A 14,109-nucleotide genomic window follows, 5' to 3' on the forward strand; every position below is an offset into this window, starting at 1 on the left:
CCTTGTGTCGAATCTATAAATTTGGGTTCAATAATCTACCCTCGAAAACTGTTGCGATCCCCTATACTTGTGGGTTATCAAGACCTTTTTCTGGTGCCTTTGCCGGGGAGCATAGCTATATTCGTTGAGTTACTTAGGATTATTATCAATTTATCACTATGAAGAATCTGAAGGATGCGAAGACTAAGATTTATCCCTCTAAGACGAGGGGAGGTAAGGAACTGCCATCTAGCTCTGCTTTAAATTCACCTTCTGTTATTAGTAAACTTGTGACACCACCACATGCTATTAATCCTGATATGTCGCAAGTTATTGATGATGCTACTTCTACTATGAATGATACTTATGATGATGCTAGTACCTTGCTTGATGATGATGATGTGCCATTAGGTGACTTTCTTGATGAACAAATTGCTAAATTAAGAAAACATGATGTTGTCTTAACTGATGATGAGCTTGAAACTGAAAATCTTGAAACACCTACTAGAAATAGCCATCCTAGATATGAATTGCCAAAGGTATCAGAACGTTATGTTATGAATGAGGAGACAACTAAAGACATTCTTGCTTGTAAGGATATAGATGATCTAGAGAAATTATTATGCAGGTATAAAGAAAAATCCTTGAATGCTAGAATGCAATACGATCCTAAGTTTGCTACTTCACCTATCTTTTTGATGATAAGGATTATGTATTCTCTGTCAACCCAAAGTTAATTAATTTGGTTGAACCTGATCCTTTCCATGGTTATGAAACTGAAACTGTTGTGGCACATCTTACTAAGTTGAATGACATAGCCACCCTTTTTACTCATGATGAGAAAACTCGCTATTACTATATTCTCAAATTATATCCGTTCTCATTAAAGGGTGATGCTAAAGCTTGGTACAATACTCTTGCTCCTCGTTGTGTGCGTAGTGCCTAGGATATGATTTATTACTTCTCTGAAAAATATTTCCCTGCTCATAAGAAACAAGTTGCCTTACAAGAAATATTTAACTTTGTGCAAATTGAAGAAGAGAGTCTCCCACAAGCTTGGGGGAGGCTTTGCCAATTTCTTAATGCTTTGCCTAATCATCCTCTTAAGAAAAATGAAATACTTGATATCTTCTATAATGACTGACCGATGCTTCTAGGGATTTCCTAGATAGTTGGGCTGGTTGTGTTTTCAGGGAACGAACTATTGGGCAAGCTGAAGAATTATTGAATAACATATTGAAAAATTATGGTGATTGGACTCTTCCTAAACCACTGGTTAAACCCACTCCGAAGAAGAGGAGTATAGTATATCTCATTCCTGAAGATATGCAAGAGGCAAATAAATCCATTAAGGAAAAAGGTATTAAAGCTGAGGATGTCAAAAATTTACCTCCTATTAAAGAATGGGCTTGATACACCATCACCACCTAAGGTGGTAGAGGTAAATTCTCTAATGAAATTCAATGTTAATGACAATCCTCACAATATGCACCCTAGCCAATGCCTTTATGAGTTTGAAAACTACATTAGAAAACAAGATCACTTCAATGCAAATGTTATGAAACAATTGAAATACAATTCTGATATTATTGCTCGCTTGAGTGACTTGTGATTTAGAGTCTCAAATGATGTTAGAGGTGTGAGAAAGCATGCTTATATGGTTCAAACTTAGTTAGAACAAGGTGCTAAATCTCAAAGAGAGTTGCTTGATGAAATGAATAATAATATAAGTGACTTTGCTGTTAGAGTAGCAACTAGAGGAGGTAAAATGACTCAGGAACCACTCTATCCTGAGGGACACCCGAAAAGAATTGAACAAGACTCTCAAAGAGTTAACACTGATGCACGTAGTCCCTCTAAAAAGAAAAAGAAGAAGAAAAATGATAGGACTTTGCATGCCTCTAGTGAACCTAAAGTAGAAAAACCTCCTGATAATAGTAATGAAGTTTCTATCTCTGATGCTGAAACACAGTCTGGTAATGAACACTCACCTTTTGATAATGAAAAATATAATGATGAGGTTCATGAAGATACTCAAACGAATAACAAAGAACCAGACAATGATGTTGAGATAGAACCTGCAGTTGATCTTGATAACCCACAACCCAAAAATACACGATATGATAAAAGAGACTTTATTGCTAGAAAACACGGTAAAGAAAGAGAACCGTGGGTTCAAAAACCTATGCCCTTTCCACCTAAGTCAACTAAAAATAAAGATGATGAAGAATTTGAACGCTTTGCTGAAATGCTGAGGCCAGTCTTTTTGCGTACTTGCTTGACTGATATCCTTAAAATGCCTCCTTATGCAAAGTACATGAAAGACATCATCACCAATAAGAGAAAATACCAGAAGATGAAATCTCCACCATGCTTGCTAACTATACTTTTAAAGATGGAGTGCCTAGAAAACTTGGAGATCCGGGAATACCAACTATACCTTGCTCCATCAAAAGAAATTATGTGAAAACTGCTTTATGTGATTTAGGAGCTGGTGTTAGTGTTATGCCTTTCTGTTTATATAAAAGACTTGATTTGAATAAACTCACACCTACTAAAATATCTTTGCAAATGGCTGACAAATCAACTGCCATACCTGTCGGTATCTGTGAGGATGTGCCCATTGTTGTTGCTAATGTTACTATTTTGACTGACTTTGTTATACTTGAGATGCCCGAGGACGACAACATGTTGATTATCCTTGGTAGACCCTTCTTGAATATTGCAGGGGCTGTTATTGATTGCAATAAAAGAAAGGTCACTTTTCATATCAATGGTAATGAGCATACGGTGCACTTTCCGAAGAAACAATTCGAAGTGAATGGTATTAATGTTATTGAAACATCTCCAACAATCACTATTGGAAGTTTTCAACTACCCCTACTTACTATTAAAAATAAATATGAAATGCTTATTGTTGGGGACATTCATATCCCCGTTGAGGTAACTTAGTGATTTACGGAAGTTCTTCAAATTCATGCTAATCAAAAGTGGTTGTTAATAAGACTTGATCAACCTTATTAATGGATCATTTTTGAGAGGTATGAAGTTGATGAATCTAGTAGGCACTACCCTCTGTCCCTACCTTTTGTTTTATGTTTTTATTAGTTAAATAAAATAAAATGCCATGTTTTGTCTGTTTTCTGAATTTCCCGTGCAATAAAAAATGACCAAAAAATAAAAGTTCTCAGAATGCTCTGAAAATTTAATACGATCTTTTTCTGAATATTTAAGATTTTTTGCAAATAATATCAGAGGGAGGTGCACCAGGTGGGCACAACCCACCTGGGCGCGCCCTCTCTCTCTCTCTCTCTCTCTCTCTCTCCCCCTCTCGTGTTCTTCCTGTCAAACCCGCGGATTTCGATCTCTTTGCTCAAAGCTCCTTTTCCAAAACTGTTTCGGGGGATTGTTGCTTGGTATGTGACTCCTCCGTTTGTCCAATTAGTTTTTGCTTTAGTGGTTTATATTTTGAATAATTAGCTATCTTGGTGCTGCTGTAGATGAGCTTGCATGTTGAATTCTTAGAGTTCTAAGTAGTTTGAATGCTTGCTATGGCCTCTATGTATTCCTATGAGTAGCTGCTATCAATCTTATAAAGTTTTGTTGAGAAAATTTTGTGGACTAAAAATTTCAGAATTTTTGTTCATAGAAAAAAGATGAATATCTTTAGGAAGTTTGCTTCCAAGAAGAACTCCAAGGGAGTGATCGGGGAGTCGTCTCACAGTGATCTCCATACCCGGTGGTTGGTGGAAGTACGGCCATGTGAATGGCCGCATACCCCGTTCTTGGAAGGGGCTGGAATCCTTCAAGAGTTCGCACAATATGCTGCTAATGCCGGCCTCACCGACTTCATCGTAGCTGAATGTGAATAGTATCATCTCCTCACAAACACCTTTGTTCAAAGTTTTAATTTCCTTCCTAGGAATAATCCTCCTGAGGTGCAATTTAATTTATACGCTGAGCCCCAACAGATACCGCTTACTGAGTTCAGTGAAATATGCCTGCTTCCTTCTGATGGTGGTTTAGTAGAGACTAGGCCTATGGAGTTTGAGGGTTTCTATCGTACTCTGACAGTGGGTGATGAGAGAGGGGTGTCGAGTATCACCTCCGCTGGCATGCATTTTCCTGCTGTTCATTATTTCACTCTTTTCATTGCAAAATGCTTCCTTGCTAGAGAGAAGATGGGTGCACTCAGTGCCCCATACCTTGCTGTTTTACGTCATGCACTTGAGGGCGACAACACTTATAGCTTGGGAGCTATTGTGGCACGCCGCCTTCACATTAATAAATCCAAGGGTAAAATACATGGGGGGTATTTGCGCTACTCATTTTGGCAGCTCGCTTTAATGTTGAGATACGCCTGCATGATTATCCTTTGCCCAAGGTTTACCTAGATCGCGCGGCCATGGAACACCATGAGTTTATTGCTACCGATTACCCTAACATCCCTATTCCATATATCCTGGTTTTCAGTGTGAGAACTCGTGATATTATTCCATTGCCTACACCTGCTTTGTTTGATCCTGTTGCCAGGGGCGGATACAGGATTATGGCTGCAGATATCATCGCCTACCGGGACAACCAGGCTACAGCAGAGGAGGAGCCTCAACAGTGGGATCCTTGGGTGCCCGCTCCTTAGCAGTTCGACTACTGACTGATTACCAAGTTAGGCCAAAAGCCTAAGCTTGGCGGAGTACGTATTACCACCGAAATTTCATTCATGTTCACACATTTCATTCCAGTTGTCGGTGTCCACACTTTTTCCATTGTATTATCCATGTTAAATTTATTTTCTCGCTTTCTTCTAGCGTGTTTGAAAAACTTTGAGAAAATATAAAAATATTTCCTGCTTCTTTTTGTTTTTTCTTTCTAGAATAGTTAGCTGTAGCATTAAAAAGAAAACCCAAAAACATTTTCTTGTTCTTTTTTTGCTTGTTGGGAGCTTTCCTGTGTAAATAGTTTTTCTCGTTTTCGCTTTTCCCTTTTATTTGCTTGTTCAAGAAAATCAAAAACTCCAAAAATATTTCAGTGTGTTTCTCTGAATTTCTTTTCTTTTTATTCGAGTCGTACCGAGGAGAAGACCACGATGAAAATGTTGAGTGGCTCTCATATGCATAATTGTTGATCTAACAAAGAGCCTATATTACCTTGTCTTCTCCTGTTGAATAAAATGTTTACATATTCCAGCTTAGTCCACGTCACTCTTGCACTATTATTATTCTCATATCATTCGGTCGTGCAAGTGAAAGGCAATAATGATGATATTCGATGAACTGGTCGTGGCAGAGAGAAACGGGTATGAACTCGACTTGTTCTGTTTTGTAAATATGTTTAAACCAGTATCCATGATTCAGCTCATTATGATTAAACATGTTTGCAATGACAATTAGATATTATAGTTTCTCATGCCATGCATAAGTAGCTAGGGGTGCATAATGATTTATCTTGGATATCAACATTGCGTTAAAATGACTGTGATGTAGTACCATTGAGCCTGCTCCGAGTAATCCCCCTTTTGCCAGATTATTACCAATATAATCATAAAAGGCTATTTTTTTGGGGATTTTAAACCAAGCTTCTGATAAACTAAGATTTTCGGCTAAACCATTGCTAACTCTTCGATATATTTCTTGCTGAAAGTATCTTGATCCCACTGATAACGAGTAGGCCCAAATTCGATTGGGGTCGTTGCTGACCCATACCACATAGTTCTAGCAACTACGAAAGCTGCAAAAAAAAATAGCAGCGATACTACTGGAAAGTAAAGTTTCCATATTGCCCATACGTAATCCTTTATATAGACGTTGAGGCGGACATACACTAAGATGTGATGATATGGTATCCTCTTCTGAATGTTCGAGTGGCTTGTCTTGGCACATGTTCATGCATGTAGTTGAATCAAAAGCAATATAGCCTCTATGATATTTATGTTCATGGTGTTCATATCCTACTCATGCTAGTGTTCAATGTTACTTATGCATAATGCATGTTCATGACAGTTGTTGCTCTCTAGCTGGACGCTTCTCAACCTAATTGCTAGCCTTCGCCCGTACTAAGTGGGAATTCTACTTGTACATCAAAAACCTTGAACCCAAGTTATTCCAGATGAGTCCATCATACCTACCTATATGCGGTATTACCCTGCCGTCCTAAGTAAATTTGCATGTGCCATCTCTAAAAAAAACTTCAAATAAATATCCTTTTTGTCTGCCTGGATCGTTCATGGAACGACAGGAGGTAGCCGGTATCTTCCATGCTAAGCGGGTTATTCTCAGGATGAGTGTTTATTCACTCACCATCTTCGAGAAAAGGGCGGTAATAGGGATTCCTAGTCCTGAACTCAAAAAGGCAAATAATTACACAAAACTCCCCCAGGACTATTGTTGGTATGGACGACACCTGCTGTTTTGGACAAGCCGTGGAGTGTGGTTGTTGGTGGAAGGGGAGTAAACCCTTACTTTTATCGCCTGGGAACCGCCACTAGCGAGCTTAGCATGGAAGATATTGATAACTGATGGTCGTGAAGTAAATAAGAAGGGTGCATGTCTCAGAATATCATTTACCACTGTTTTAAAAACTTGAGCTCTGGCACCACTGCAAATCACTGTTCCCTCTGCGAAGGGACTTTCCATTTGCTTTTATGCTGTGTCATCACCTTCTAAAATGAGCGCCAGAACCTGAGAGCACTACTGTCATGCCGATGCATTGTGTGTAGCTAATGTTGGGTGCATCATGACTGAATCTTTTCTACCATAAATTACAACTAGCGGGGCAACCCGCGCATTTGCGCGCTAGACATATTACATGTTGTCATAGTTGATATCTTTTTCTTGCCATTCACCAATTGTTAAATTATGTTGGACTATATTTCACGTCAACTTTGGCCTTTTATATACAAATCATCATAGAGGTTACATTAAATCCAAATATATGTTTTTCTTAAACATGATGCTATTTGATAGCAGTATTTGTTACACTAATATTTTGTATGTCACCTCTCATCGAACATTGTCTATTTTTAATACACCTTTCTATCCATACCTTTGCACCTCTATCGATCGCTCCTGTTGTCAGTGAGAATGGCAAGTCGCATGCTCATCATTCTCAATTCCACCCTTGACGAAATATATCATATCCTAACATCATATGCCTCTAAAGCATTTCTCCCCCTTTTCCTATGATTTTATGATTATTGAAATGACATACGTTTCCATCAGTCTATGTTGCCATGGGATTTCGAAATCCAAATGGTCTTTCACCATCTCTTAATAAAGTGCTCTACTTCTCCGAATATGACCATCCCCGCATTGTCACATCTCACAACTACCACCAGAAGATTTGCAGAAAATCTTACTTGAAGCATGATTTTTTTCTACTCATTGTGTCACGACTCACCTCATGACTTATGACAGCATAATCATGTATGCATTTAATGTTTCACGTTGGATTTCCTTTCTAAATCAACTTCTTGTTTATTATTTCCAAATTTTGGACAAATAGAGGAAAAGATGCATATTCTCTATCCACCTAATAGAGTTGCATCCTTTATATTTGACATAGTTTTTTCTCGCCTATGAATTTCTAAAACAGAGTAGTAGTGCCTTTGCCCACACAATAATTGCTGTTTTTACTATTTATTCATATAATCTATGAATTTAGCTACATTGCTACAATATTGACCCAAAATATGATCTATGATGGGGATATTTTAGCATGCGTGTCTTAACTCTTAACATGGTGGCTTCTTTAGTGTTGTTATTCTAAGTTGTATCCTAGCTACTGTTCAACAACAGATTTGCTTGCTACTATTAAATCAATTTTTATAATCGAACATCCAGATCACCATGTTGGATTTATATTTATGATCGACCCGTGGGTGGCTTTTACTGAGCTCAAGCATGTGCATGTAATCACTTAGACATACAGTAATTTCTTGAAGTTAGTGAAGCTGTGAAGACAAAAGAGAATTTTCTTGGACACAGTAAAGCGTGAATTCATGGATTTTTTTTATTCCCAGGTTGTCTGAATTTTATTAAATCACGTCATTTTGAAGTCCTTTTCCATCTTTTGGACAAAACTTGCAAGGATGCTCACCTTCATCCCGTTTATTGATAGAATTAATTAATGTAAAACTGATAAATGTCATTAAAATACAAAGTAATATGAGTTAGAAATGAATGCAGGAAGTAACATTTTGCGAAACTTGTACATTTCCTTGAATTTCATCATCATCATTAATTATGACCATTATTATTACAGTGATATTTGAGGTATCTGAGATATGCAAATATTCAGTGATGGTATATCAACAAAACTAACAAAAAATCTAACTTTATATATACACAACTCGTTAACTGGTGTACAGAAAAAAGTTTGATGTCTACAAATGATCGAAAATATATCATAGTTAGAAGCTCCTATGTCAGTTTATTCTATCCACATGACAAATTGGCCTTTCCGTTGATGCTATTGGTTCATATGCAACCTTAAGTACCCTAAAAAAAGTGACCCATGGGAAGAGACCTTAAGGGAAGAGACATGTACGTATGTATTGGTTCATATGCATCCCCACGACCCATGGTTGATTTCTTATGTTGTTACTTCTTTATTAGACTCCATATGCCATTCGGAAACTGGTTTTACACAAGGAAGATGTTAATTATGTTGTTCGTAACTCTAAAAAAGCTATGTTGTACGTAAAGGAAGCTATCAAGAGTGTACGCCGCTAGTACCAAAAGTTGTTGGCTTTGCTGTCACCTGTCGTGCCTTTCATCGATCCGTTGCTTCACCGCTGTTCTACCTTGTATTCTTTGGGTATCCGAGCGCCGTGAGTACCTAATATGCCCTGACGGCCTGTGTTTTGCCTGCTTCAATCTGCCGAGCATCATGGCCGATGTCGTGCCCCTCGGCATCCAAGTGCGTATTGGAGGACCTTTGTGCTTGCTTCGATCCACCGAGCATCATGGCGCTGTCTTGCTCTCGCCGGGCTTCTGAAGACGTACTGGAGGACCTTTCGTGCGTCCTTGATGTCTTGAGTATTTTGCATAGTGGTTCGTGTAGAGCTTCCATGTTGTTCTCTACTTGCGCATGCACATTTTAGCCAGGAATCAATCCATTTATGGATGCACAGTCTCGCGCATGCTTTAATCCGACAAACGTCATGGCCGCTGTTGTGCTCCTGTCGGTCGGCCGAGTGAGTAGTGGAGGACGTTTCGGGCGTCCTGCTTTAATCCGACAAACGTCATGGCCGCTGTTGTGCTCCTGTCGGTCGGCCGAGTGAGTAGTGGAGGACGTTTCGGGCGTCCTTGTTGTCTAGTTCGTTTAGAGCTAAAGGCACGTGTCCATGCGGTACTGTACTTACCTATGCACGTTTTTTCCCGGAAGGCCGGAATCAATCCATCTATGGCTATATTTTTCTTCCGACAAAGATCTGTGGCTGTATGGTCTCATGCCTGCTTCGATCCGCCGAACATAAAGGCTGTTGTGCGCTCCGCTGGGCATTTGAGTGCAAACCGGAGGAGGTTTCATTTGTCCTTGACATCGCAAGTGTTTGCATAGTAGTTCGTGTAGAGCTACATGTACGTGTCTATATCTCTACTTCTATAAAAGTTTGAGTTGATGATGATGATGTGCCTGCCATTCTCTACTTATAGTCGTCGGATCTTCATCGAACGCACAAGAAGCGATCTGTGGCAATTTTGCAGAAAACCGCCCGTCACTCCATCAACATTTGCAGACAACCCCTCCAGCCTCATCTCTCCCACTCAGCCTCATCACTGCCCCCGACTCATCCAGCCATCTGAAAAGGGGCGCCGTGCAACCACCGGCCGACAGCATCGGAGTCCATCTGGCGCGGTGGCCGCTGCCGGCGATGTCCACCGCCACCACGACCCCAGCCCATCTGTCCCGTTCTACTCTCTCTTCCCCACCTTATCCAGCCATCTCCAAAGAAAAGGAAAATGGCGGCACCGTGAGAACCACCGCCGGCAGAGGTGGAATCGATCCGGCGATGTGGCCGCTGCCTGCGCCGTACAATCCCAGCCTCTCTTATGCCTTCTCTCAGCCCCACCGCCCACCGCCACCACGATCCCATCCTCGTCGCCGTCTGCTCCGCCCGCTCCCTTGTCTCCTCCGACCCTGATCGACGCAGGTCCGCCGCCGACGCTTCTTCTGCCTCTTTTTCTGCCGCAGAGTTCCCACCAACCACCGCCCACTATTGCCACCACCTTCCCCTCGTTGATGTCTCGTCCGCCCTTACCCTTATCCTGCAACGCAGACTGCCATAGGTACGCCGGCGGAACTGTCTAGAAAGTAGAAACACTCTTCCAGGCCAATATATATCAAATTTTCTGTCATCCAGAGTTCAAATCCGTGCGCCAATGTGGAGCTGTCTAGAAACTACTCTTGCAGACAAATATAAAGCAAATGGGCAGGCCTATGGGACTAACGCTGCTGCACCCAGAGAAGCCAGACGCTGGTCACGCCAATCTTCAGATTGAATGGATTGTGAGGACTTCGCCTTCTGGTATGGGTGAATCTTCTTACTTGTGCAATTGCAGATATGTGCTTTGACAGAAATAACTGATGTAATTAGAGGAATAGTTTACTGTGGTTAGATTTGCTATGCTAGCCTACTTCTATGCTAATATGATTGCTACACTGATAATTAGCGAATATAATAGTAGTCTGATCTTTTATTCATCTATTGACGTAGATTGCTGGACTGCATATAGTCACATTCTTGTCACTAGATCTTATACTTTTGTGGTACCACATTATATATGCATTGCGATATTGCTTACAGTTGAAATTTTGAAGGAGTTGCTTAAGTTGACCAAATATGCATTGGTACCAAATAATCAAGTATGCACATCAATACTTAGTGGCAGCTCCAACTAGAAATAGATTTATTTCTCACCAAATTACTGATTTGATCCACATGGCAGGTCCAAAAGATACTAACAGAAATTAAAAGTTGTCAGGAAAAACCCTTGGATTTTGGTGTGAGACTGAAGAACCACAAGGTCAGGGCATACTGGTTGTGTTAGGTTGAATATAGAGTATGTGCACTTATTTAAAGATTGGTGGTTGTGCTAGAGATTTATAAGAAGTGCAACATGCTTCATACTTCACAGTTTTGTGCATGTTGCTGTGAACGTATTTTCTTTTCTTGCTGTAGATTGCAAGTTGTGAAGCTTATTATTAGACATGCTTGGAATTTATTGTGATAGGTTCTTAGAAAATGCTGTGAAATTTTCATACTTGATCACTTCTGTATACTACTATGTTCTGATTTGTACTTTTTGGCTACCATACATGTGCATAACATTTGTCTTTGTTACTCCCTCTGTTCAAAAAATTCGGACAACACTGACAGCAGGTTGCTTTGTCATCAGTGCATTTCCTTTGCTTGATAGCTCCTCATCCAATTTTCAGGCCACACCCTGAATATTTGTTTCCCCTATGTCTGTTATCAACATGTTTTTTTCTTTGCAGAAGCCTGGTTGATGTAAGAAAGTTACAAGTAGTCCACAGTACTAATATTTTTTTATGTACATACATGTGCACTCACCCCTTCTATATACATATGATTCAAAAACATCTTTTACTTTACATTTTTTTCTTTGTTCTGTATAAAATGTACTAAGTGTTGTCCATTGTTTTTTCCTTTGCCTAAATACAGTACAGAGTACATATCCTCTATAAGGTCCTTGTTTTTTTCCTTTGTCTAAATATACTACAGACCATCATATATATGCAGTACTGATTACCTGATGTCCTTTTAGGTGAGAAGATGGATGGAGCCAGAGCTCGAAGGCCAACATTGTTAGCAGAGATGTTTTGGGCAAACAACTAAAAGAAGGGTATACTATGCTTGACACACATGATTCCGTGGCCTGATAGATGCCTAAGGTATGTAACTAAGTAATTGGAACTAACTGTATGAGTCATGCGTAAGGTATGCTTGACACACATGCCTAAGGTATGCTTGACACACATGATTTCATGGTCTAATAGACTTGGGCTTCCACTGTACGACACAAGTGGAGATGACTCTGTTTTTTGACCATGATCTTGAGAGGTACAACTTTATCTATGTATCCATATCTATACTTTCTCTCTAGATGTCATAAGCATGGTTCCCCACATCCATCATATGTTTCAGAATCATCTTTTACTACCCGCAAAAATAGGAATCATCGTTTACTTTATTAATTCCTGCCATTTGTCTTCACATTTAAGTCTTGTTTGCCTAATATACTGCGAAATCAGCATTGTTGAATCCTTGGATAAAGGTAACAATATATATTGTTTTATTTTCTACAGTTGTTCCAAGGAAAACAACAGTTCTGTTGCAATAGTTCTTTTAAGGTTGTACATGATAGTATGTACCCGGAGAACGCAGGCCGTGCCGGTGATTTGGGAGATTTGGCGTGAGCGCAATTGCCGCACTTTTCACAATTTGGATTCGTCGGCTGCTATGCTTACATGCCTTGTCGTTGACGAAGCCAATGTTGGAAGGAGGCTGACACACCACACATCATTTTGTGATACTAATCTAGCTTAGTGGCCCCTCTCAATTTTGTGTTTTCTCATTTGCTTTACATGTGTTTGTACATTACTCGCTCCTATCAATGAAATCAATAGCTCTGCTGTTAGGCTTAAGAAAAAACTGTCTTGGAGCTCAGTTGTTGCCTCTGTCAGATATTTGCACTGTATGAACAAACTGCTATGTGGACAGATTTTCTATTTGTCATATGCTCTTTGTCCCCTTAATATGGGAGAACCATGAGAAAATTGGGTAGGGAGAACCAAAGTCTTCTGCAAGGTGAAAATTGAGGGGGGTTTATGTTGGAAACCTTATGTTTCATTTTGCTCGATGTACCTGTCAACAATATGGCATCATCACTTTGATCAATGTTTTGGTACATCTTTTATTGTTTACTAGACTCATGACACTGAGTAAATAATGTTCCACCCGATATTTTGTCATTCCGTAGTGTAGCACGGGCATCTTACTAGTAGTTCTCTACTTGCGTATGCACGTTCATGCCAGGAGTCAATCAATCTATGGATGCATGATTGTGTACGTCTCCTTACATCCACATTGACTAAGTTCAAGGATTCTTTTTTCGCAAATACGCAAGCTGCGTATCTTTGTATTGATAGAAGGAGAGTACAAGCATGGGATTACAACGCTTACAATGCCATGTGCGCACTAGGCATGGTGAACAAGCGAAGGAGCACAACAGATAGGGGTGTGCTCAGCCCCACGGCTAGAAACTAGAGACTACGCGCCGGGGATAATGTTTTGCAGTCCGGTAGCGCCCGCCTTGGCCCATAGACGCGCCTCGTCCTTGATGGTGTCGGATGTGAAGGTAATCGATGGCGTCGCTCCGTCAAAGATACAGGCATTTCGTTGCTTCCAAATCCACCAGGCTGAGAGGATGATGAGGGAGGCTAGGCCCTTGCGCATGGAAGTGGGCGCGAGGTCGAGAGAGGATTGCCACCACAATTGGAATGGCGTGTCGTGGTCCGGGAGGCTAATGGGCACGCGGGCCCAGCCGAGGATCTCGTGCCAAACTTGGCGAGAGAAAGAGCATCCGGCAAGAAGGTGGTGCATGGTCTCATCCTCCTGGTCACACAAGACGCAGGCGTCGTTGTGGGGCAGTCCGCGGCGAGCCAGGCGCTCCGCGGTCCAACAACGGTTTTGCATGGCCAGCCACAGGAAGAATTTGACGCGGAGAGGAGCCCAAGGCCGCCAAGTGAGCCGCCAGAAAGGGTCTTCACAGGCTCCAAAGAATAGGGCCTTGTAGCAGGAGCTTGCCGTGTACGTAGCAGAGGAGGTCCAACGCCAGCGTAGCGTGTCCGGCTCGCTAGAGAGCGCAATGTGCCGCACCGAACGCCATAGCTCGACGTACTGCACCATGGCCGCCGGCCCGAGCGCACCTCGGATATCCTGTACCCAAGAGCGCTGCTGCAGCCCATCACGCACGCATCTCTCCTTCCGAAGGCGTCTTGGGACAAGAGTTAGAACGAGAGGGGCAATCTCGGCCACGGACCCGCCAGTGATCCAATGGTCGGTCCAGAATCTGCAAGAATCTCCAGCTCCCAGTTGCCAAGTCGTGG

The sequence above is a fragment of the Aegilops tauschii genome, chromosome 6 (genome assembly GCF_002575655.3).
Source record: "Aegilops tauschii subsp. strangulata cultivar AL8/78 chromosome 6, Aet v6.0, whole genome shotgun sequence".
NCBI lineage: Eukaryota > Viridiplantae > Streptophyta > Magnoliopsida > Poales > Poaceae > Aegilops > Aegilops tauschii.